Below are 25,243 nucleotides of genomic sequence, written 5' to 3' on the forward strand. Positions count from 1 at the left end.
ATAAATAAATGAAATTTAAAAAAAAAATAAAGATGTGTGTGACACTGGAGTAGTGAGTTACCCTTTGTGAGCTTGAACTTACTTATCTGTAAAATGGGCATATTGGTATTTACTTCAGAGAGCTGTTATGAGAAATGAGCAAACCTTTAGAAAGAATCTGATACATAATATTTCAGCAAATATGTGTATAGTTTTGATTGCATTCCTCCACTCACAAAAAAGATGTTTCACAGAGATCATTCAGATTGAGCAGAGGGAAAGGAAATATATACATATTTATGAGGGATAAGCTTTGGTAATATTTATTTATAGGATGAATTACCTGAAGATGGTGGAAGTGAAAAGGAAATCATCGTATCTATTTTTTTTTTTTAATGTTCCTTCTGATCTTTGTACCTTCCATTTGACACTGGAATAGCAAACTTCCTTTGAGTGGCAGAAAGGAGGCAGTACAGAATAACAGAGTACCAAGATGTGTCTGCTGTACAATAGACTGAAATCCCGAGAAACAATTCCAAATGCAGTAATATTCCTTGTTCCGTCAGTCTGGGTACAGTTCTGCCTATTGCCCAGGTTCAAGTCTAGATCCTCTAATTAATATGCTTTCTCACATGGTGGACTCAAGAATAAGATATTTCATTTTCAGTGAAAGGCCTCTGAGTGGGTGAGTGTAGGAGGCATTTCCACTTGGAGGATTAACAGGCGCCTAGATGTTGCCATAGAAACCAGACTTTGACTTGGTGGGCCTGACCACTTTTATAGAGCCAGAGTACCCTGGCGAGGAGGGTCCAGCCTTCAGGTGTTTGGAACTCAGCTATGTGGAAGTGGAGCCTCCTTTTGGTATGGGGAGACAAAAAGGATCTCAGATCCAAATCACCTCTTTCCGGCTTTGGGGCTCTGTGCCTTGGCCATCTCATTGGTAAAGACGTTAGGGTCCCAACTGGCCCCAGTGAGTGTGGCTCCAGAACACCTCTGAGCTGCTTTCCTCTAAAGGCAGGGGTCACAGGTGGTATGACAGGTAAGACTTTGAGCTCCTGCTTGCCCCTCTGTAAAAGAGGAATGGAAACGCTTCACCCACAGGATCACTGAGAATAGTCAGTGATACACAAGAGCAAACCCATGGCCCTATAGTTACTGCAGGATCATGAGTGCCTGTATAAATTCCACTTCTTACTCTTTTTCAACTTTGTTGTTAGGGGGTAGACAAGGAAACAGGGAGAAAAAGCCTCCCGTGAGAAGCTCATTATAACATGTGGTTGTTATGATCACTACCCAGTTGTAACAGTGTCACCTAGCATGGTGCAGGGCTCATAGTTCCTCCAGTAAAGCATAGTGATAGCTGTGTCTGTCTCTCCCCATGCGGCTCTTCATGCTGGTGGTCAGGTTGATATCAGGTACCTGAAGGAGGTAGGTTCTGAGGATCTGTGTCCTGATGGCTGCTGAAACTTCTACTCCAGATTCAAGGGCAGCAGTCTTTAGGAGACCCCAAAATTTCACATCCTTGCTGGTGTATGACTCGTGGCTCAAGTGAGTTCATGAACCTAAATAAACAAAAGCACATTGTGGAATAGCTCCTGTGAGCTTCGCAAACCAACCTAAAAGTAGAGAAGCTGCTTTGATCTCATCATGGGAGAAGAGGTTTAACAAGTGGAATGTCATCCCATCAGCAACTACGTAGTAGCCCTTGAGCACCATCTTAGAGATGCATTTTTTTTTTTTTTTTGCTCAACAGAAATAAACAGTCCAGTTGGAGAAAGAAGCTGGACTTTAATATGAATTTGCAATAAACAAACCTACATTGTTCTCACCATATAAATAATAATTAACAATTACCGTGTATCTCATAGATGCATATGGAAATGTGCGGTTGTTAGATTGGCCTCACAATTGGGCATTGTAATATAGATTCTTCCCTGAGTTTTTTTCCATTACATAATGAAATTTTTTTAAAGAGCCAGAAATTTTCCAAGTGTTAGTTTCAAATGCCAATGACTAGAATTTAATATATTAAAAGTATTTATTACCTGAGAGTTTGCCCTAATATAATGATACTTAGCCTCTTTCCACAAAAAAACCCAGTTACTCTTAGATAACATTATGATTATCTTCCTAATTTATAATATTTTTATTTCTATCCTCAACGCAATAAATGAACATCAACTTTCTGTAAATATTTGGGTAAATTTCATTGCAAATGATGATTTCTATTTAGATTATATGTAGTGTGGACCAGTTTGATAAGATATAGTATGAGTTTGTTAATAGTATAAGAATATAATCGTGGGAATCTTCCACCTGATTTATTTAATTGTATCAGGGAATTATGAATATATAAATATATGTGAAATACTTCACTGAGGCATGGTTGACATAAAATACACTGTACATATTTAAGGTATATACTTTAACAAGTTTTGATATATGTGATTCCAACACTATAGTTAAGATAATGAACATATCTATCACCTCAAAATGCCTTTTTGTGTCCAGTTGTAATGGTCCCATCTACCCCCCCCTCCAGTTTTCCTCTTCACGTCACTTGACCCTGTTCCCAGGCAACTACTGATCTTCTGTCATTATGGATAAGTTTATTTTTCTGTAATTTTATGTGCGTGGAATGCTACAATGTGTTTTCTTTTATGTCAGTCTTCTTCCCTTCGACCTAATTATTTCTAGATTTATCTATTTGTGGCATAAAGGAATATTTCCTTCTTTTTTATTGTTGAATATTATTCCACTATATGGCTATATCATAAATTTGTTCTATCCATTCACCTGGTCATAGATATTTGTTTCTGTTTTTTTTTTTCTTTTCCATTTTGAGGCTCTTAAAGATAATGTAGTTATGAACATAACTTTGCTTGGACATAGGTCTTTTTTTTTTTGATAAGTACACTTGGAGTGCAACAGCAAGATCATATAGTAGATGTAGGATTAACATTATAAGAAACTGACAATCTGACCCCAAAAAGAAATAATCCAATTAAAATGTGCAGAAGACATTGAGCATGTGCAGAAGACTTGAACAGACATTTCTCCTAAGAAGGCATCCAGATGGCCAATAGACACATGAAAAAATACTCAACATCTCTTATCATCAGGTAAATGCAACTCAAACTACAAGGAGATATCACCTCACATCTGTCAGAATGGCTAAAATCAAACACAAGAAACAACAAGTGTTGGTGGGGATGTGGAGCAAAAGGAAACTTCTTGCACTGTTGGTGGGAATGCAAACTGGTGCAGCCACTTTGGAAAATGATTTGGAGGTTCCTCAAAACATAAAAATAGAACTACCCCACGATCCAGTAATCACACTACTGGGTATTTACCCTGAAAATACAAAAACACTAATTAAAAGGGATACATGCACTTGTCTGTTTATAGCAACTTTATTTACAATAGCCACATTATGGAAGCAGCCCAAGTGTTCATCGATAGATGAATGGATAAAGATGTGGTGTATATACAATGGAGTATTATTCAGCCATAAAAAAAAATGAAATCTTGCCATTTGCAATGACATGGATGGAGCTAGAGTATAATGCTAAGTGAAATAAGTCAGAGAAAGACAAATACCATGATTTGATTCATATGTGGAATTTAAGAAACAAAACAAATGAGCAAAGGAAAAAAAAGAGAGAGAGAGAAAGAGAGACAAACCAAAAAATAGACTCTTAACTATAGAGAACAAACTCCTGGCTACCAGAGGGGAGGTGGGTGGAGGGGATGGGTGATTAAAGAGTACACTTGTCGTGATGATCACTGGGTGATGTATAAAATTGTTGAATGACCATATTGTACACTTGAAAACTAATATAATACTGTATGTTAATTATATTGGAATTAAAAGAAAAAAAGGGAAAAACCGATAACCTCTTTTCCAAAGTGTTGGCACCATTTTTCATTGCCACCAGCAGTGTATGAGAGTTCCATATTCCACAACCCTGCCAGGACTTGGTATGGTCAGTCGGTTTATTTTATCCATTCTCAGACGGGTATAATGGGTTTACGTTTCCCTAATGACTAGTGATGTTCAGCGTCTTCCTATGTAATAATGTGACACTTGTGTGTCTTTTTTGGTGAAGTATATTTTCAAATATGTTACCTACTTATTTATTGGAGTATCTGTATCTTCTCATTTACCTTAGTGATATTTTTTTATTCTGGATACAAGCCCTGTATCAGATATATGATTTGCATACATTTTTCTTTTTTCCTGAAAATTTTATTTAAATTCAATTAATTAACATATAGTGTATATTAGTTTCAGAGGTCGAGTTCAGTGATTCATCATTTGCATATAATACCCAGTGCTCATTACATCACATGCCCTCCTTAATACTCATCACACAGTTACCCCATCCCCCCACCCACCTCCCCTCTAGCAACCCTCGGTTTGTTTCCTATAGTTTAGAGTCTCTTATGGTTTGCCTCGCTCTCTGATTTCATCTTATTTTATTTTTGCCTCCTTTCCCCTGTGATCCTCTGTTTGGTTTCTTAAATGCCACATATGAGTGAAATCATATGATAATTGTCTTTCTCTGTTTGACTTATTTTGCTTAACATAACACCCTCTAGTTCCATCCATGTCATTGCAAATGGTAAGATTTCATTTTTTTGATGGCTGAGTAATATTCCATTGTATATATATACACCACATCTTCTTTATCCATTCATCTGTTGATGGACATCTGGGCTCTTTCTATATTTTGGGTTTTGTGGACGTTGCTGCTATAAACATTGGGGTGGCATAGATTTTCTTCCAGGCAGCGGCTTGTCTTTTAATTCTCTCAACAGTAAGTGTGGAAGAACCAGTCTTTAAGCTTAAGGAATTCTAGTTTTTCAGCTTATTCATTTATGATTTTGATTTTGCTGTTGATGTCATGTCTAAGGAATATTCATCTAACATAGGGCCAGAGGGATTTTATCCTCTATTTTCTTCTAACAGTTTTATAATTTTAGCTTTTATATTTATGTCTGTGATAAATTTTTGGTTGACTTTTGTTTATGGTGCAATACACGGATCATAGTTGATGTTTGTGCATCTGGAGACCCACTTGTCTCAGAACCATTTGTTGAGATAACTATCCTTTCTGAGAGGGGAGGCAAGCTGGCAGAAGAGTAGGAGACCTTGTTTCATCTGGTCCCTTGAATCTAGCTAGAGAACTATCAAATCATTCTGAACACCCATGAATTCAACCTGAGACGTAAGAGAAGAATTGTTGAAACTCTACAGGTAGAAAAGCGACCACTTTTTGCAAGGTAGGAGGTGTGGAGAAATGAATCTGAGGGGATATATTGGAAGATAAATGGTGGGGAGAGGGAGCCTCTGTAAGCCAGCCACCAGAAAGTGATATAGCCCTGGAGCTCAAAACCAGAACCCTTAGAAATCTGCTCCAGTGAGAGATATCCCTGCCTGAAAGGAGTTCAGGTGGAGAAATGGGGCAGAATTCTAGGTGGGACAGTGTGGTCTCAGGATCCCCGGAATCACAGAAAGAACAGGGGTGCCTGAGCCCGTAAAGATCCCAAGCATTGGAGCGGTGAAACTGGTTAGGTTAGTGAGTCCGGGAGGGGGCTCTCAGCTTGGTTCACTATAAACCATGAGCCACAGTCTGATGGGGTGACCGCTTTCAGAGCAGGGGCCCTGCTAAAGGAAAGGAACGGGGTGATTATCCGACTTCTCCAGGGAGGGGCAGAGCAGGTGCACACATGATCAGGTGACCACTCTCTGGGCTGGAGCCCTGCAAAGTGCAGGAAGGCCAGATCCTCCACCTTCCCCCAGGAGGATAGGTGTGGGCATGCACTGCAGGAGTCTGCAGAGTTTGGTACACACAAAAGTGAAGACGGCTTATCTCTGAGGGTTTACTGAAGAGAGGGGACCACAGTCTTACAGTTCTAGGGCTGGAGATTGGGAGCGTTCATTTTTATTTTGATCCTCTAAAGAGGTGCAGAAAGCCTTCAGGGAATAAAAGCCACACAGAGCAACCAGAAAGAGCTTACGCTGAAGCCCGGGCCCCCTAGCAAGGGGCCATGCAACTCCATGCACTGAGAATCAGTGCAGCAGGCCCCACCCCCAGAAGAACACCTGAAAGAACAGGCGAACAGCAAGTTTACAGACCTCACAGGACTGCAAAACACCAGCGCTAGTATATAGGATATAGTATATAGAATTCGAGGTTTTTTTCTCATGATTTGTTTATCTTCCAGTTTAAAATTTTGCATTATTTTCCTTTTTTCCCTTTTCAACTAGTTTATTTTATCAACTTTGTTTTTAAGTCTTTTTTAACTTTCATTTTTTTAAATTTACTTTTTATAGGTATATTCTTCGCTTTTGGCTTCCTTTCACGCTATTCAATCTTTGTGTGTGTGTGTGTGTGTGTGTGTGTGTGTGTGTGTGTGTGTGTGTATAAGTTTTGCTTTCTTTACAATTTTGGGATTTAGTGTCTTCTAACACACAGACCAAAATACACTCAGGACCAAGTGGATCACCCGGTTTTGTCCAACCTGTGAGATTATATTCTCGCCCCCCCCCTTTTTTTTTCTTTTTTGGTTTCTGAGCTCTTCAGATCTGTCCAAAGTGTGTATTTTGTTCTGGTCGTGGTTGATATTTTTTATTTTGTTCACACGTTCATCCATTCTTCTCTGGGCAAAGTGACTAAAAGGAGAAATTCACAACAAAAGAAAGAACCAGAGGTAATACTCTGCCACAAATCTAATCCATATGGATATAAGTAAAATGTCAGAGCTGGAATTCAGGATAACAATTATAAAGTTACTAGTTGGACTTGAAAAAAGCATAAAAGATGCTAGAGAATCTCAGTGCAGAAATGAGATCTAATCAGGCCAAAGTTAAAATATTCTAACTGAGATGCAGTCTAAATTGGATGCTCTAACAGCTAGGGTAAATGAGGCAGAGGAGAGAGTAAGTGACACAGAAGACAAGTGATGAAAAGGAAGGAGGCTGAGGAAAAGAGAAAAAAAACAACTAATGGACCATGAGGGGAGGCTTCAAGAAATCAGTGATGTCATAAAATGAAACAATATTAGAATTATTGGGATGCCTGAAGAAGAGTAAAGAGAGAGAGGGCCAGAAGGTATATTTGAGCAAATCATAGCTGAGAACTTCCCTAATCTGGGGAAGAAACAGGCATTCAAGTCCAAGAGGTAGAGAGGGCCCCTCCCCAAATCAATAAAAATAGATCAACACCCCAGCATATAACAGTGAAGCTTGCAAATTTCAGAGACAAAGAGAAAATCCTGAAAGCAGCTCGAGATGAGAGGTTGTAACCTACAGGGGTAGGAGCATTAGACTGTCAGCAGACCTATCCACAGAGACCTGGCAGGCCAGAAAGGGCTGGCATGATATATTCAGGCTTCTAAACCAGAAAACCATGTAGCCAAGAATACTTTATCCAGGAAGGCTGTCATTCAGAACGAAAGGAGAGATAAAGAGCTTCCAGGAAAGACAGACACTGAAAGAACATGTGATCACTAAGTCAGCCCTGCAAGAAATATGAAGGGGGATCCTGTACGTGAAGGGACAGCCCAAGAGTCACATAGACCAGAAAGAAACAGAGACAACCTACAGAAACAGGGATTTTTACAGGTAGTACAATGGCACTAAATTCATATCTTTCAACAGTTATTCTGAATGTAAATGGGCTAAATGCTCCAATCAAAAGACACAGGATATCAGTTTGGATGAAAAAGCAGGACCCATCCATATGCTGTCTACAAGAGACTCATTTTAGACCTAAAGACACCTCCGGACTGAAAGTGAGGGGATAGAGAACAATTTATCATGCTAATGGATATCAAAAGAAAGCTGGGGTAGCAATCCTCATACCAGACAAATTAGATTTTAAACCAAAGACTGTAGCAAGAGATGAAGAGGGCCACTATATCATACTTAAAGTGTCTACCCAACAAGCAGATCTAACAATTATAAATATTTATGCTCCTAGTTTGGAAACAGCCAATTATAACAACCAATTAATAACCAAATTAAAGAAACACATTGATAATAATACAATAATAGTAGGGGACTTCAACACCCTACTCACAGCAATGGGCAGATAATCTAAGCAGAAGATCAACAAAGAAACAATGGCTTTGAATGACACATGGGACCAGATGGACTTTGCAGATACATACAGAACATTCCATCCTAGAACAACAGAATATCATTCTTCTCGAGTGGACATGGAACTTTCGCCAGAATAGATCACATCTTAGCCCACAAAACAAGCCTTAACAAATTCAAGAAGATCAGAGTCATACCATGCATCTTTTTGGACCACAATGCTATGAAACTAGAAGTCAACCACAAGAAAAAAATCTGGAAAGACCACAAATACATGAAAGTTAAAGAATATGCTACTAAACAAAGAATGGGTCAACCAGGAAATAAAAGAGGAAATAAAAATGTACACTGAAATGAATGAAAATGAAAACACAGCAGTCCAAAACCTTTGGGATGCAGCACAAGTGGTTCTAAGAGGGAAGTTTACAGCAATACAGGCCTACCTCAAGAAGCAAGAAAACTCTCAAATAAACAACTTAACCTTATCCCTAAGGAAGCTAGAAAAAGAGCAACAAACAAAACCTAAAACCAGCAGAAGGAAGGAAAAATAAAGACAAGAGCAGAAATAAATGATACAGAAACTATAAAAAACAATAGAAGAGATCAATGAAACCAGAAACTGGTTCTTTGAAAAGATCAACAAGATTGATAAACATCTAGCCAGACTTATCCAAAAAAGAGAGAAAGGGGGTGACTAGGTGGCTCAGTCAGTTTAGCATCCAACTCTTTTTTTTTTTTTTTTTTTTTTTAGCATCCAAATCTTGATTTTGGCTCAGGTTATGATCTCAGGGTTATGAGATTGAGCCCTGCATTGGGCTCTGTGCTGAGCATAGAGCCTGTTTAAGATTCTCTCTCCCTTTGCCCCCACCCCGCCTCCTTGCACTCTCCCTAAAAAAAGAAAAGAAAAGAAAGAAAAAAGAGAAAGGACTTAAATAATTAAAATCACAAATGAGAGAGGAGAAATAACAACACCACAGAAATATAATTATAAGAGAATATTATGAAAAACTATATGCCAACAATTGGAGAACCTGGAAGAAATGGATAAATTCCTAGAAACATATAAACTACATATATACTACCGCAGCCATATTTGACACCTCCTGCATCCATCCACCCATCTGTTCATCCGCTCATCCGGTTAACATGCATTAAAACCAAACTCTACACCATCCCTTTGGTTAACTTTTACACTTCTCCAGAATGAAAACAAGGAAGTAAAGTGCAGAAAGGGTGGGACAAGTGAATTCAGAAGTGAAATCTAAGAAGAGATGGCTCCTACCCATGAAGATTTCAACCTGATCAAGTCTCTTATAAGTGATGATTTAAAAGTAAGCTCTAATACCCTGGGCCCCTGTCTCCATCTTTAATTACTGCTCTCTTTGCATATATTCTCGCTTTTGAACTGAAATTCTAAGAATTTTTGATAAGCAAATGAAATCCCCCGATTCTCCCCTCCAACTGCATCTTCATCCGTTATCTAACGGGGATGTGTTCCCCCATGCTCCTACAGAGATTACACTTGACAATTCCACACCGCCTCTTTGTCACATGCACAGATCAGGAACGTTGAAATGATTGTTCCAATGGAAACACAAAAACATTTCCCCAAGAGAAAGGAATGTCCTTTTCCAATAATAGAATTCAATTGCTTGGGTATAGACAAGGATTCTATTGCAGTGCAATTTGTTATGCAAATGCTAGAGATTTGAATCTTTTCTGCAGTGTTAGGGTAAGCTAACTGGAGGGTTATGCTTTAGACAGTGAGTTTTCAAATGAAGCCCATATATTCTCCAGCATAGCTCATATTTTGCTTCATTGAAAAGGATTATGCAGGGGGGCCTGGGTAACTCAGTCGACTAAGCAACTGTCTGCCTTGGGCTCAGGTCATGATCCCAGGATTCTGGGACAGAGCCCCACATCAGGCTTCCTGCTCAGAGGGGAGCCTGCTTCTTCCGCTCTCTCGCGTGTGCTCTCTCTCTCTCTCTCTCTCTCTCTCTCTCAAATAAACAACTAAATTCTTTAAAAAAAAGATTATGCTAATGTTTGTCCATGTTAGCAATAACATTATGCTCATTTCAGTAACCTCTGTATTATCAGTTTTTTTATTTCTCTTTTATGAAACCAAGCATGGAATAAAATTGTCTCAATACATACTGTTGTTCCAAATTCCACACGCTTAAATATATTGCCTAAATGCATTTTCTAATATACCATATTCAGACAATAAATGGTGGTGATACATAATGGCAGAGATAGGGAACTCTTTTATAGTTTCCTGCCTGCTGAGTCAAAATTCTTTTTTTCTTCACCATAGAAATCATGACGCTAAAACTTTTTGGATGGGTTCATTTTTTTTTAAATGAGAAAATAAGTAAATATGAATCCATACTGATATACATAAATGGTTTAATTAATAAAAATGGGTCACAAGTGGCAAACTGTCTTTATCATATAATTTAAAATAATATGTATAGATACTCTGCCTCCATGAGGTGAACTTTAATCTCCCTCCCACCTCTGAAGGCAGGACAGAATTAGTGACTTCCTTCTAAAGAATAGAGTGGGTGAATGGAAAATAGTTACTGTACACTGGAGATATTAGACAAACACCACCTTAACCCTGTGATGAGGGTCAGCGTCTTTAATGACCCAATGATATCAGATGGGTCTTATGTCCTTCTTAATGTGAGGTGATGAGAAGGAGACTTCAACTGTGGTATTCTAACCCATAACCACAGTCTGTCTAATCAGGAGAAAAATAACTGACTACACCTGCACTCCTGAAGACTGTCAGGGTCATGAAAACAGTCTAGGAGTTTCTCAAACAGTTCAACAGAGTTACTATATGACTCAGCAACTCCACTCCTAGGTACACAGCCAGGACAAATGACAACATATGTCTACATAAGAACTAGTATATGCATGTACAAAGATGGAATCATTATTCATAATATCCCAAAGTGGAAACAACCCAAATGTCAACCATTTAATGAATAGATAAAAAGTGAGGCACATTATTTGTTAATAAAAAAATGAAGTACTGACGATACATGCTACAACATGGATGAATCTTGAAAACATTATGCCAGTGACAGAAGTCACATATGCAAAAGACCATCTATTGTGTAATTCCATTTATATGAAATATCCAGAAAGAGGCTATCAGTATAGTTGTGTCCAAGGAATTCCCTCCTTTCTATCCTGACTTCCAGAAAGATCTAGTAGGGTTGGGTCACAGCCTCTCTTCCCACTTTCAGGCTCCACAAACGTTCATGCTGTAGTTTAGACTTTTGTCACAAGGTGGTACCAACGTACCACCATCATCAAACTTTCCTAAGTGTCTGCAAGGAGTAAAAAAATAAACATAACCTTTAAAACCCAGGTTTTGAAGCTATGTAGAATGTTCTAATTCTGTCTGAAAAAACAGATAGGGGTAAAACAAGACTGTAAAAAATATACTCCTGGGCCTGCAGAGGATGAAACCTTAGGTGGCAGTGGCATGCTTTGGCAATCTGGGACAGGTGTGTGAAGGGCTGTGCAGATGAGAACAGGGGGTAGGAGCCTGAGAGAGGATGGAGCAGCAGAGCGGGGTCTGCACAGCTGTGTCCTGTGTCATGGACGGGGGCTGACAGACAAGGGGTGGGAGACGGTCTGGGCAGCCTGTACAAGGGTGGGAGAATGGATGATGAATGCCCTGTTCTCTGATAGGGTCTCTCTGAAGAATCCACAGTGAGCGTCAGCTGATAGTGATGAGGAAAGCTGTAAATCAATGAGCTTGATGTAGTTTTGGTTCAACACTATATGGAATTACTTTAATATACATATGAATTTTCCAAGCAGAATTGGTATCATGGTAAACAAACCACTTCGTGATATTTTTTTACCCTTTGTAAAATGTACTCCTTTTCATTATTGAAAAAAAATGGAGGAAATATGATGCCACCCAGTGTTCACACTTAAGATAGAGCCTCTGAGAGTCTCAGACCAGGGGACTCAGCAATGGGGAGGGAGGAAGGAGGTTGGGAGCTTGACTTTATGGGATCAGCGGCTTTCTGGATTTTTACAGCTGAATTTTTGTTTAACTGGTACAATCCCTCTGTATCCATCACTTTTCTAAGATTTAAAAAAGTACTTTTCTTGGGATATCTAAGCCTGAGATTGGAGGTCCAGCTCCTGTCTGAACTGAGAATAATGCTGCAACTGTGGAATGTATGGAGGTGGTAGAGCTGGATGGGGATATAGAAACACACACACACACACACACACACACACACACACACACACACACACAGAAATTTACATTCATCACTTGGTACAAAAAGGGTACCCTGACACTTCCTCGGGACAGTTAAGGCAGATGGAATATTTCCAGGGCAACCCTTAACTATGTTTCTGCCAGCGATTGCCCTTCCTTACTTCACATATATATGTAAGCTCTCTCTTATCTTGCATAACCGGGAAATTAGGTCTTTTCTTCAAGCCTGAGTAGGCTTATAAAGTACAGCACATTGATTTCTCATTGGATCTGATATATTATTAAATCTAGATCAAAATCTCATGTTATTTAACTTGTCTTTCATGATCCCAAAGGCACTTGAGAATCCAAAAGTGTCTCAGGATCATTGATTTTTGCTGGACAGTATTAAGTAATATAGAAGGTTTGCTAAGTCTGTGCAGCTCTGGATAGTCATTCTGGAAACACTTAATCTGAATAAGGTGCATGACGTTTTTAGGCTCTGTCACAAACAAGGTCCCGTTTCCACTGACCATTTATTTTATTTTTTTATTATTATGTTACGTTAATCACCATACATTACATCATTATTTTTGATGTAGCGCTCCATGATTCATTGTTTGCGTATGACACCCAGTGCTCCATGCAGAACGTGCCCTCTTTAATACCCATCACCAGGCTAACCCATCCCCCCACCCCTTCCCCTCTAGAACCCTCAGTTTGTTTCTCAGAGTCCATAGTCTCTCATGGTTTATCTCCCCCTCCGATTTCCCCCCTTCGTTCTTCTCCTCCTGCTATCTTCTTCTTCTCCTCCTCCTCCTCCTCCTCCTCCTCCTCCTCCTCCTCCTCCTCCTCCTCCTCCTCCTCCTCCTTCTTCTTCTTCTTCTTCTTCTTCTTCTTCTTCTTCTTCTTCTTCTTCTTTTAACATATAATGTATTATTTGTTTCAGAGGTACAGGTCTGTGATTCAACAGTCTTACACAATTCACCGCACTTACCACAGCACATACCCTCCCCAATGTCTATCACCCAGCCACCCCATCCCTCCCACCCCCCCACCACTCCAGCAACCCTCAGTTTGTTTCCTGAGATTAAGAATTCCTCATATCAGTGATCCACTCACCATTTATTTTAAACCTATGCTACAGCAAAGAATCCAGCTACTCACATTAGATGCATCCTGGGTCAGGTTTCTATCCTTGGACTTCCCCCGTGTCTTTGGACTTTAGAGCAATTACTCTGATTTGGCCCAAGATAATGCCACAGACCAATGAGGAATGATGCAGGAGCAGATGGCTGGAGTCACCAATGGCCATGCCTGCAGACACCAACAAAGTTTTCAAGAGAGAGTGGGAAGCTTTGGAGCTCCCAGATCACCAGGGACACTTGATGAAGTCAAAGAGGAGCTCTTGGTCAAAGACCTCCACTTGGAAGCCATATTTAAGAAGGAATTGCATACCTCTATTTTTTTTTTGAAGACCCAAAAGCACTATGTCAAAAATCAGAGGAGCACTTAACCTTGTAACTGTCGTGAGAGTTGGAGCTTCTCAGCAAAAAAAAGGGGAATGCGTGAGCTGGTGGGTGTGCAGCAAGGATTGTTCTCTGAGATGAGATCCCCTTTATGTCCAAAACTAGAAGAAATGTGAGAAGTGTGTACTGGGTGACTTACCTGGAAATAGTTATTATTGATACGTTTTAAATTTTCCAGTTATTGATTCTAGTAATGAAAATCAGATAGAAAACTGAGGCTAATGGTAATATACAAAACTTTGCAAAAATGCAGTCTGTTCAAAGAGCATTGTCAATTACTACATACTTCTGTGATCAGTCATCCTGACTTCTACCACAGTAAATCCATGTTTTCTTGGGATCCAAATGTGCTGCACTTTACCTTTAATCTTGTGTTAGTGTTTTTGTAAGTCTTTTTCCACAAATAATACATTTTCATTACCAAAAATGTAGCAACTATGGATCAGCAAAGTGAAGCTCCCTGTGGTGCTTATTTTATGCCCACAGAATGACATACAGAGTAAGTATGTCAAAACCTTATTCAAAGAAACACTTTCCAGAGTCAGGACAGATTAACCAACCATCTACATCACTTAATTTTGTCCATCAAAAACCAGTGACCTTGAGACCTGGCTGGATTCTAAAGTGTCTTTTGGGTCATCAAGGACAGGTGAAAAAGGGTGAGGTCTTGATCTGGGGTTCAGAATATATGAAATCCATTGATAAATCAATGATGCCACACTGTAGATGGATACTCAGTTGAAGAAAAGACCTCATTTCCCAGTTATTCTGGATAAGAGAGTTCACATATCTATGTAAAAAGGGAGAGAGGGCAATTGCTGGTGGACACATAGTTATCTGACCCTGACTCTATGGAAGGTCCTTTACAGCTCTAACTTTTAGGTAACCTGACTGCATTGAAATACAATCCCTGTCTTACTCAAGCAACTGTATTCTTTCCTGGAGGAAGCAAATCCTTTCCCTGTGGGAAAATACTTTGTCTTCATTTGCACAATCATTTCGACATTCCTGATCTCTACATGTGACAGAGAGATGATAGTTGACTTGGCCAAGGGTAATTCCTATGGAAGCAAGAGAGAACATGGCCTGGTTGCATGAGGGATGAAGACTGAGTTGTAGGACAGGTGCCGGGAAATATGCATTGAGTATTGAGAATTCTTCTTAGAATTTTGGTGCAAAGGTGAGAATATATGTAAAGGGGCTGCAACTAGAGATGTAGGCAGGGTCCCAAGGATTCAAGCAAATTTTAAAATCATTAATTCTAAGAGACTGCATCAGGCTGAAATCCTAATGGGAAGGAACCATCTCTTCTTAGATTTAACATCTAAATTGACTACACTACCCTATCCATACCTGACGTCCTTGTTTCCATTCTGGGGAAGCCCTAAACATAACCAAATGGTGTAGAGTTTGGTCTTAATGCCTCTTAATTAGATAAATGGATGAATGGATAGATGGATGGATGTAAGAAGTGTCTAAGATGTGCTGTGAAGTCACAGATTTTTATGTGCCAAAGCAGAGCTCTCTTCTTTGAAGCTGATGAACCCATGGTGTTCAGTGGCTAAGAGGATGCAGTTTCTCAGGGCTCTGGAACTGATGGCTTCAAGATGGAAGGCACTGAGGGTGTATGGGACTGGCCTGAGGGTCACCAAGGAGACCTGATGTCATTGTGAGGATCGTGATGACATTGTAATAGACACAATCACCGCCTGACAAGAAGAGCAAGTACTTCCTTTAAGTGCTTGAGACTCAGCTGAGGGCGGATCTTGGAGGGGGTTGCGGATCTGTCCTGGGGTGTGGGGAAACAAAGGGATTCAGAACCAAGTCTCCTCCTTCCACCTTTGGGGCTCCATGCCCTGGATGTCTGAAAGGTAGTCATGGGTTCCTGCCAACTCCAGTGAGTGTGGGTCCTGTTTCAGGAGTGTCCTAGAGCTGCTTTCCTCTAAAGGCAGAGAGGGGTGCAGGAGGGAAGACAGGTAAGGCCTCTGAGTCCCAGCTTTCATGTCTGTCAAATGGGGATGAGAATGCTTCACCCACAGGATTGCTGAGAACCCTCAGTGATACACATGAGCAAGCCCATGGCCCTGTGGCTACTGTGGGATCATGAATGCCTATATGAATTCAGGCCACTTCTTACCCCTCTTCAATTTTGTCATTAGAGGAGGAAGGAAGAAAGGAAAAGAAAAAAGCCCTGTGAGAAGTCTGTTATAACATGTGGTTGTCATGATCATGACCCAATTGCATCAGGGTCATGTCACTAAACTAGTGCCTAGCATGGTGCCAAGCATGTAGTTACTCCAGTAAAGCATAGTGATTTCTGGATCTGTCTCTCCCTGTGCAGCTCTTCACGACAGTGGCCCAGCTCATATCAGGTGCCTCAAGGAGTCAGGTTGTGAGGTTCTGTGTCCTGATGGCTGCTGAAGCTTCCATTCCAGACTCAAGGGCAGCAGTCCTCAGGAGACCCCAAAACTTCACATCCCTGGTGGGATATGAACCCTGGATCAAGTGGGTTCATTGATATGAAGAATATCATGTAGTATAACAGCTCCAGTAAGGCTCACAAACTAGGCTGAATGTAGAGAAGTCACTTTGATCTCATGATGGGAGAAGAGGTTTAGCAGGTGGAATTTCATTTGGTCAGCAGCTACAAGCTTGGTGTAATAGCCCTTGAGCCCCATCTTAGAGAAATCTGCCATTGTCTGAAAGCAGTGAATGGTTCCAACTTGACGAACACTTGTTCTTTAACATGCACTTGCAATAAATACACATATATTTTTTCTTGCTGTAGAAATGATTAATCCTACGTTCTCTCTGAGAATGTGAAAATATGCGTTAGTTTGAAGGGTTCCTAGCAATTTGAGATTCTAACATGTCTTCTTTCCTGGTAACCGTGGTTTTATCTGTTTGGTAAAGAGAAATTTTTAGGAGCCTAAAATTTTTCAAGTGTTAGTTTAAAATGTCAGTTAAAAGGATTTGTAATTTTATAAAATAATAATGACCTGTGGGTCTTTGCCCTATTATCGTGATACCAAGTAATATCGCTTATAATAATCGGAAATTCTTAAACATCATTATGATTATATTCCCAGGACATCACATTTAGATTTATAGTTGCCAACCACACCATGCCCCATCCCCAAGCGACCACCAATCTTTTGTCAGTAGATTAGTTTTGATTTCCTATAATTTTATGTCCGTGGAATCATACAGGTTGCATTTTATTCTCATCTGGCTTGTTATGTTCAGCCATTTATTTGTTTATCAATTTAAATTATCTTTTATTTGACATAAATATATGAAACATTTATGAACGTTTGGGAAATACTTTCTTGAATATTTAATACCTAATATATATTAAAGAAGACTTCTGTTTAGGAATCATGTAGATTACCATTTCTTTTGTGAATCACCAAATTATCCAATTCGTATACACTGAAGTAGAAAAACATACGGGATTCTCTTCAGATTTAAGATTATAGTAAATATTTAATATGTGACTATAACAAGGTGGAGTTATGAAACTGTCCCCAAGAAGGGAAAATAGAAATATTAGCCTTTCTTTCTTTTATAAAGGAAAATGTTGTGCCTTGATGATGATAAAAACCAAACCATAGGAATTGCTTGTTTTGTTTCCTACATACATATTTAACTGAAGAATAGTCAAGTAATTAAGAAAATAATAATCATATATTTTTAATTTCAGAAATTTATTTTATACACATTCCATGTAACGTATGTCTTTAGATATACTTTCTTGCATCTATATGGGCTGACAAATATGTAAATTTTACGCTACATACATCTATTCATTGAAAAGAATTTGTTCAAACATATTTTATACACGTTAGCAATAATCTTTATGGTCATTTCAATAACCTCTGTCTTATCTGTTTTTTTTTATTTCTTTTAAAAGATTACCAGTATGGAATAAAATAAAGATTACAAGTATGAAATAAAATAGTGTGTAATTATAATGTTCCAATTTCTGATATGGTTAAATATATCGACTGAACACATTTTCTAATATGCCATATTTAGACAATATAATGGTGGTGATAAATAATGGTGGAGATAGAGAATTCTTTTGCAGGCTTCTGAGTGTTCAGTTAAAATTCTTTTTCTGCACCATAGAAATCATGATGCTAGACTTTCCTTGGGGATGTTTCCATGAAAAAAAAATCTACAAAATATCATACACGAATCTAAATATATAAATAAATATAAATGTAAAAATGTTTGAATTAATAAAAAGTTGTCCTTATCAAATAATTCCAAATAATACACGTAGATACCCCGCCTCCATGAGGTGAGACGAAATTCCAATTTACAAATCCAAGGCCAGGGCAGACCTAGTGATTCTTTTCCAAAGAATTGAGTAGGTGAATTGAAGTTACTGTACACTGGGGAAGCTATACAAACACCACCTGAACCCTGTTAATAAGGGTCAATATCCCCAGTGGCACAGTGAGGTCAAGTGGGTATCACTTCCTCCTAAATGGGAGGTGATGAGAAGGGCACTTCAATTCTGTGGCCTTCTTTGCCAAAACTTCTAACTGCCGTCTAATCAGGAGAAAATTAACAGCCTATGCCTGTACTCCCCAAGACGGTCAGGGTCATGAAAACATTCCTCAGACATTTCAACAGAGAGTTACCACGGGATCCAGCAATTCCACTCTAGGTACACAGCCAGGAGAAATGACAACATACGTCTACTTAAAAACCGGTACACGAATGGACGTAGCATCATTATTCATAATAGTGGAAAGAACCAAAATATCCACCAATTAATAAGTAGATAGATAAAATGTAGCATATTATTTGGCAATATTTTTTTATTTTTTATTTTTTTAGTAAGATTTTATTTATTTGACAGAGAGAGACACAGCAAGAGAGGGAACACAAGCAGGGAGAGTGGGAGAGGGAGAGGGAGAAGCAGGCTTCCCGCCAAGCAGGGAATCTGATGCGGGGCTCGATCCCAGGACCCTGGGATCATGACCTGAGCCGAAGGCAGACGCGTAACCATCTGAGCCACCCAGGCGCCCCGTGGCACTATTTTTTAAAAAAGGAGAATGTAGTACTAATACCTGCCGTAGCATGGATGAACCTTGAAAACGTTAAACTAAGTGAAAGAAGCCAAAAAATGCAAAAAGCTGTGTGATTCCATTATTTGATGTGTCCAGCGAATGGCTGTCAATATGCTATACCCAAGGAACACCGCCCTTTCCATCCTGACTTTCAGAAAGCTCTGTCTGTGGGATTCGGGTCACAGACCTTTCCTCCCACTTTTCCTGTGCCTTACTGGTCAAGCAGCAGTTCAGGCTTTTATCACAAGGTGGCACCAAAGGACTACCATAATCAAACACCTCTCTTAGCCTTGTCTACCAGGAGTAAAATAAAATAACAATAATTTCCCTCAAAACTCAGGATTTGAACCTATACAGAATTATTTTTAACTCTGAAAAACAAAAACCTGTTCGGTGCAAAGGGAGATTATGAAAACATATACTCTGGGTTTCTGCTGACAATGAAACACCAGGAACCAGTGGAGTGCCATGGTCATAGTAGCAGGTATGCCGTGGCAGTGCAGGGCAAAACAGGAGGTAGGTGACTGAGAGAGGGTGGAGCATCACAGCAGAGTCTGAACAGCTGTGTCCTGTGTCATGGACAGGGAGTGACAGGCAGTGGGTGAAGGAGGGTCTGGGCAGCCTGTACAAGGGTGAAGTAACAGAGGGTAAACACCCTGTTCTCTGCTAAATCTGTGCTAGTTCTGTGTATTCACTCTTAAAAGAGTTTATTTAATCGAGGTTTTGACACATTGGCTATTTATGTCATTCCATAAGCTCAAAATGAACAACACAGGGAGCTTCACTTTGCTCATCCATAGTCTCTCTAGTTTCAGTAACAAAAATGCATGATGTGTGTAAAGAAAGGTATAAAAACACTAAGAAAAAAATAAAGGTAAAATGCAGAGTGTTTGGATCCCAAGAAAACAAGAATAGATGGTGGTTAGAAGTCAGGTGGACTGCATGTAATGATTAGGTTTAATTGACAATGCCTTTTCCATAGAATGAATGTATCTGGATGTATGTGAAGTATGTGACTAAATGATCTAGATACATAAAATGTCATTTAAGAAGCCTCAGAGTTGTTTCAGGGAGGCAGGCCTAAAATATTACAATTTCTACTTTTTCAGTTTACTCTAAGGTTTTTGTTTTTTTAATGTTCAATATATCACTCTTTCCCACATTGCTTCTGGAGTTTTGGTCCTAGCTGTGAAAGTGTCTAACATCATACTCAATGGCAAAACACTGAAAGCCTCTCCTCTAAGATCAGGATCAAGACAAGGATGTCCACTCTCACCACTTTCATTCAACATACTACTGGAAGCCCTAGCCACAGCATTAAGACAAGAAAAAGAAATAAAAGTAATACAAATTGGTAAGGAAGAAGTAAAACTGTCACTATTTGTAGACAGCACCATACTATATATAGAAGTCCCTAAAGACTCCATCAAAAAACTATTCAAACTGATGGGTGAATTCATTAATGTTTCAGGATACAAAATTAATACACAGAAATCTGTTGCATCTCTATACAGTAAAAATGAAGTAGCAGAAAGAAAAATTAAGAAAACAATCCGATTTATATTTGCATCAACTTTCAGTTATAAAATAAATAAATAAATAATGGAGAATAAAAGATAGCATCTGAGATATGGGCAATAATACTGTAATAATGTTTGGTGACAAATGGTCACTACACTTATCTTGGTGAGTATTGAGTAATGTATAGAATTGTTGACAATATGTTGTATACCAAAAACTAATATAACATAGCATGTTGAATATACCTCAAAACAAAAAATATTTACATATACCCTTGTCCTTTGGTTGTTACAAGGATGAATGACCAGGAATCACATAATTTTCAAAATTCTACTGTAGAGTTTGGAAGAGCAGGCTCTCTCTGAACCCTGAAAGAGTAAAAAACTTCTCTGTGCCTCAGTGTCCCTCATCTATAAACTAGGGAAAACAATCAGCCCTGCCTCAGGGGTCGTTGTTTTGAAAATTAATTGAGTTCATACATGAACACACTGAGCACAGTGCAAGGCACACAGTAATAGCTTGATAAATGCTAGAAGTTTTTGTAAATACATGCAAGTTCAGATTCTTACACTTTTGATAGTTTTCATGCATCTTTAATAGAGCTTAATAGTCTTACATCTGAATCCTATTCATCAACTCATGCATGTTTTAAATCACCAATTTTCACTATAACCATTGTTGGATACCTAGTTATCATGAGAATGACTCAAAAGTTCTTTGAACAACCCATCATAGAAAACAGCACCACCATTTCTGCATGTGGCTGAATAAAAAGCTGAGGGCTCATCAAGGATCCTGCCTTATGGTCACACATCCCCACCCACAGCTACTGCAGGTCGCACATATCCTACCTCCAAAAAACCCTATGCTGAGCCAGCTCTGTCCCCTGCAGACTGCTCCAATGCTGGGCCAATCCAGGCTGGGCGTTCTCCTGGATTTCTGCAAGATGCATCTAATGGCCACCCCCACAGTCATCAGGTACCTGTCCAGTCCACTTTCCACACAACAGCTAGAGTCACCTCTGAGCATATAAATCAGATCATGTCACTTCCACGCAGTAAACAAACAAAATCAACTGCAGTCTCCTTCCATGACCCAAATGATGTGGCTCCTGTCTGCCCTTGAACCTCATCTTCCACTATCTGCACACTGTCTCCCAAGTTCCAGCCACTAGAACTTGTCATCTGCATCTGGAATGACTGGTGCCACACATATCACAAACAAAAGCCAGTCCAGGGTTGGTTTCCTCTTGACTTCAGGACTCAGCTCAAATGTCCCTTCCTGAAAAAGTGCTTGACTGACAACATCATCAATAATCCCTGTCCTCATTATTTCCTACTCAATGGATTAGTTTGTTGTCTTTACATCACTCATATCCAAAAACTAAAAAAAGTATATAAATAAAAAAGAATAAAGCACTCATATCCATATGCAATTGTCCTGCTTATTGATTTCCTTACCTTACTGACAGTATTCCCAAGCTAGAAACAAAGCACCAGGGACACTGTCTTGTCTTGTGCACTGTGCTGCAGCCACAGCAACTAGTTCAGGGGCTGTTATAGGTTGCATTGCATCATGCCAAACAAGACACTGAAGTCTTAACTCTCAGCACTTCAAACGTAACCTTCTTTGGAACTATGGTTGTTCCGGATGTAATTAGTTATGATGAGGTCCTATTGGAGTAGGACGTATCCGTGAGCCATTACGACTGGTGTCCTTATAAGAAGACAGGCATGTGAAGACAGAAGAGGGATAACACCGTGTGACGATGAAGGCAAAGACTGCAGTCACAAAGCTGCAAGCCAAGAAATCCCCACATTGCCAGCAAACCACCAGAAGCTGGGAAGAAGCGGGATAGATACACCAAAAAGATTCTGAGGGATCATGGCCCTGGGACCACCTTGGTTTCAGGCTTCTAGCTCCCATAACTGTGAGACAACAAACTTCTATTGTTCAATCCACAGTTTGTGGTTCTTAGTCATGCGAATCTTGGGAAAGTATCACAGTACCTCCCATATCAAACACTGAATAAGTATGACTGAAGAGAAAGAATTGTTCCCTTTTTGATGCACTGAAAATAGTCACAGATATTTAAGGCTGTGACGCCAAAATAAGACATTAAAAGATTCAATATTTTAAGAGCCCCTGGTTGCAAATCCACAGCAGTGTTTTTCGAATGTGGGTCAATACCACCATAAACAGGAGAAATTGTTCAAAATGTAGGCACTTCCCACCTCACGTCCCTGTTTTGGATACAGTAGACGTTGGTTGGGCCAATATACCTGATGCTGTAGCAAGCACCTTGATGACTTTGTTGGGGTAGTCCATGGGGACCAAACCTGGGAAAAACCTAAATTCAGCATCTTGATGTTTGTGTACCATTAATGTAACACCTACCATGTAGAGTTCTGTCATATGTGTGGAGTCCCTGTTAATATAATACTAAAAAGGGCACTGGTCCTTCCTTCCCACCCATGGCCACAGATTGCTTTCCCACAGGGGATCACACTTAAAGTCCACAATATCCCTGGGTGGTTGGAGAATTGTGGATTGTTATCCTGTTGTATGGAAGACACCACAAAAAGAGTAATGACTTACCTGAAATGTCCCCAGTGATGGGATCCTGATCTCTTCACTCTTGTTCCAGGAAATCGTATACAACACTGGACATCATTCTTGGTTCTTCTCTATCAGCTCCTGTTTTAAGGACTCAGAGTCCACATTCTCTCTGACATTCCACTAGAAGGAGAGTCAGGGGGTCAGACAGCGTGTGGAATAGATAGGAACGTGAGAAGAAGGGAAAGCACAATGAAATGCAGGGGAGAGGGGTCAGCATGTGATCACATGTCCCCACTCAGTCACTGGAATCCGTACAATAACACTGTGCCTCTTCCCCAGCTGCATCCCACAGCCCCTCCTGCACACAGCGGTGACATTCACACACTCTCACATCATGGAAATGTGGGCTCATCCCTGCTTGCTGTTCCATGTCCAAGTATTCTCTCTAGTAGTCATGCTAGCATGTTCATGTCAGAGGCATTTCATTGATGGAATGAAGGAGGCAAAGCTGGAATGGACAGGCAGCATATTGAGGGCTTTCTAGAGCGAAATACAGTGTAGGTTGCTGTTCCCAGATTTTTTCTCTTTTAAGTCCTCAAATCGCTGCAGTGAGGTTGGCAACATTACTTTCTTTATACAGATTGGGAGATCATCAGGCGACAGAGCAAGGTCCATGCTCAAAGAATTCCAAGAAGGCAACAAATGGAGACAGCAGTTAACTTCAAAAAGGCTGGGGTGCCTGGGTGGCTCAGTCGTTAAGCGTCTGCCTTCGGCTCGGGCCGTGATCCCGGGGTCCTGGGATCGAGCCTCACCTCGGGCTCCCTGCTCCGTGGGGAAGCCTGCTTCTCCCTCTCCTACTCCCCCTGCTTGTGTTCCCTCTTTCGCTATGTCTCTCTCTGTCAAATAAATAAATAAAATCTTTAAAAAATTTTTAAAAAGGCTAACATTGGCCAACTCTGTGACAATGTCAGCGTCAAAATATATATAATTACTATGTCGGATGGCATTCCTTTGATCAAGGTAGGAATCCATGAGTCAGACTCATGAAATAAACCCATGAACAAGTAAATAATTGATAGGGGAGAAGGGACAACCCCTGACCGACATTTGAACGGCAATTTATAAGTCTAGAAAAAGTGACAGAATTATAAAAGCGGCACTTAACAACTATCAGAGTTGAGTGATTCAGGCAAGAATCATAAATGGATTTTCAGTCTGCACCAGATTTTACAGCAGTCACTGAGTCACCATGGTAACCCTGCTGGCCAAGGAAAGCTGAGAGAAAACAAACAGCAACCACCTTGACTTGTCTCCCGACATGTGCTCGGAACTGAGGACAGACGTAACACACAGTAATTCACCTCACATATTCCTCACAAGAAATATTCCTCAGAGCTTCACCAACACACACACACACACACACACACACACACACACACACACACGTTCTCTCCCTCTTTTTCTTACCATCCAAGAATCCACCTAAACTATTTCGTATTAGTGACTACTTTTCTGAAGATAACCTGCAGAATTTTGTGAGGCACATGTCAATCTCTATATCCAGTACATTGCTGATCACATCTAAAGGCTAATATGGATGGCTAACAGACACATGAAAAGAAGCTCAACATCACTCATCATCAGGGAAATACAAATCAAAGCTACAATCTTAACTCTAGGAAACAGACTGAGGGTTGCTAGAGGGGAAGTAGGCGGGGGGGATGGGGTAACTGGGTGATGGGCATTAAGGAGGGCATGTGATGTGATGAGCACTGGGTGTTATATGCAACTGATGAATAACTGAACTCTACATCTGAAACTAATGATGTACTTACTATATGTTGGCTAATTGAATTTAAATAATAATTTTTTAAAAACTACAATGAGATATCACCTCACACTGTCAGAATGGTTAAAATCAGTAACACAAGAAACAACAAATGTTGGCAAGGAAGTGGAGAAAGGGTAACCCTCCTGCACTGTTGATGGGAATGCAAACTGGTGCAGCCAATCTGGAAAACAGTATGGGGGTTCCCCAAATGTTAAAAATAGAACTAACCCTACAATCCAGCAATTGCACTACTGGGTATTTACCCAAAGAATGCAAAAATACAAATTCAAAGGGACACATGCACCTTAATGTTTATAGCAGCATTATGTATAGTAGCCAAATTATGGAAACAGCCCCAGTGCCCATTGACTGATGAATAGATAAAGAAGATGTGGT

General features: G+C 39.9%; 1 long non-coding RNA gene across 2 annotated transcripts in view; it reads left to right on the forward strand.

The window, feature by feature from the left end:
* The window catches only part of LOC141371977 (uncharacterized), a 160,091-nt gene extending 136,310 nt beyond the window's left edge, over positions 1-23,781 (forward strand). Inside the window, exon 6 of one of the 2 annotated variants that reach the window (XR_012377342.1) lies at positions 23,657-23,781. This is a non-coding gene — a long non-coding RNA (uncharacterized lncRNA). Of the gene's footprint in view, positions 1-16,193; positions 17,755-23,656 lie in introns of those variants that run through there. The other variant, XR_012377343.1, reaches the window with a different exon arrangement.
* The last annotated feature ends 1,462 nt before the right edge of the window (positions 23,782-25,243 follow it).

The sequence above is a fragment of the Callorhinus ursinus genome, unplaced genomic scaffold (genome assembly GCF_003265705.2).
Source record: "Callorhinus ursinus isolate GAN/ISIS: 27379988/994484 unplaced genomic scaffold, GSC_fseal_2.0 scaffold156, whole genome shotgun sequence".
NCBI lineage: Eukaryota > Metazoa > Chordata > Mammalia > Carnivora > Otariidae > Callorhinus > Callorhinus ursinus.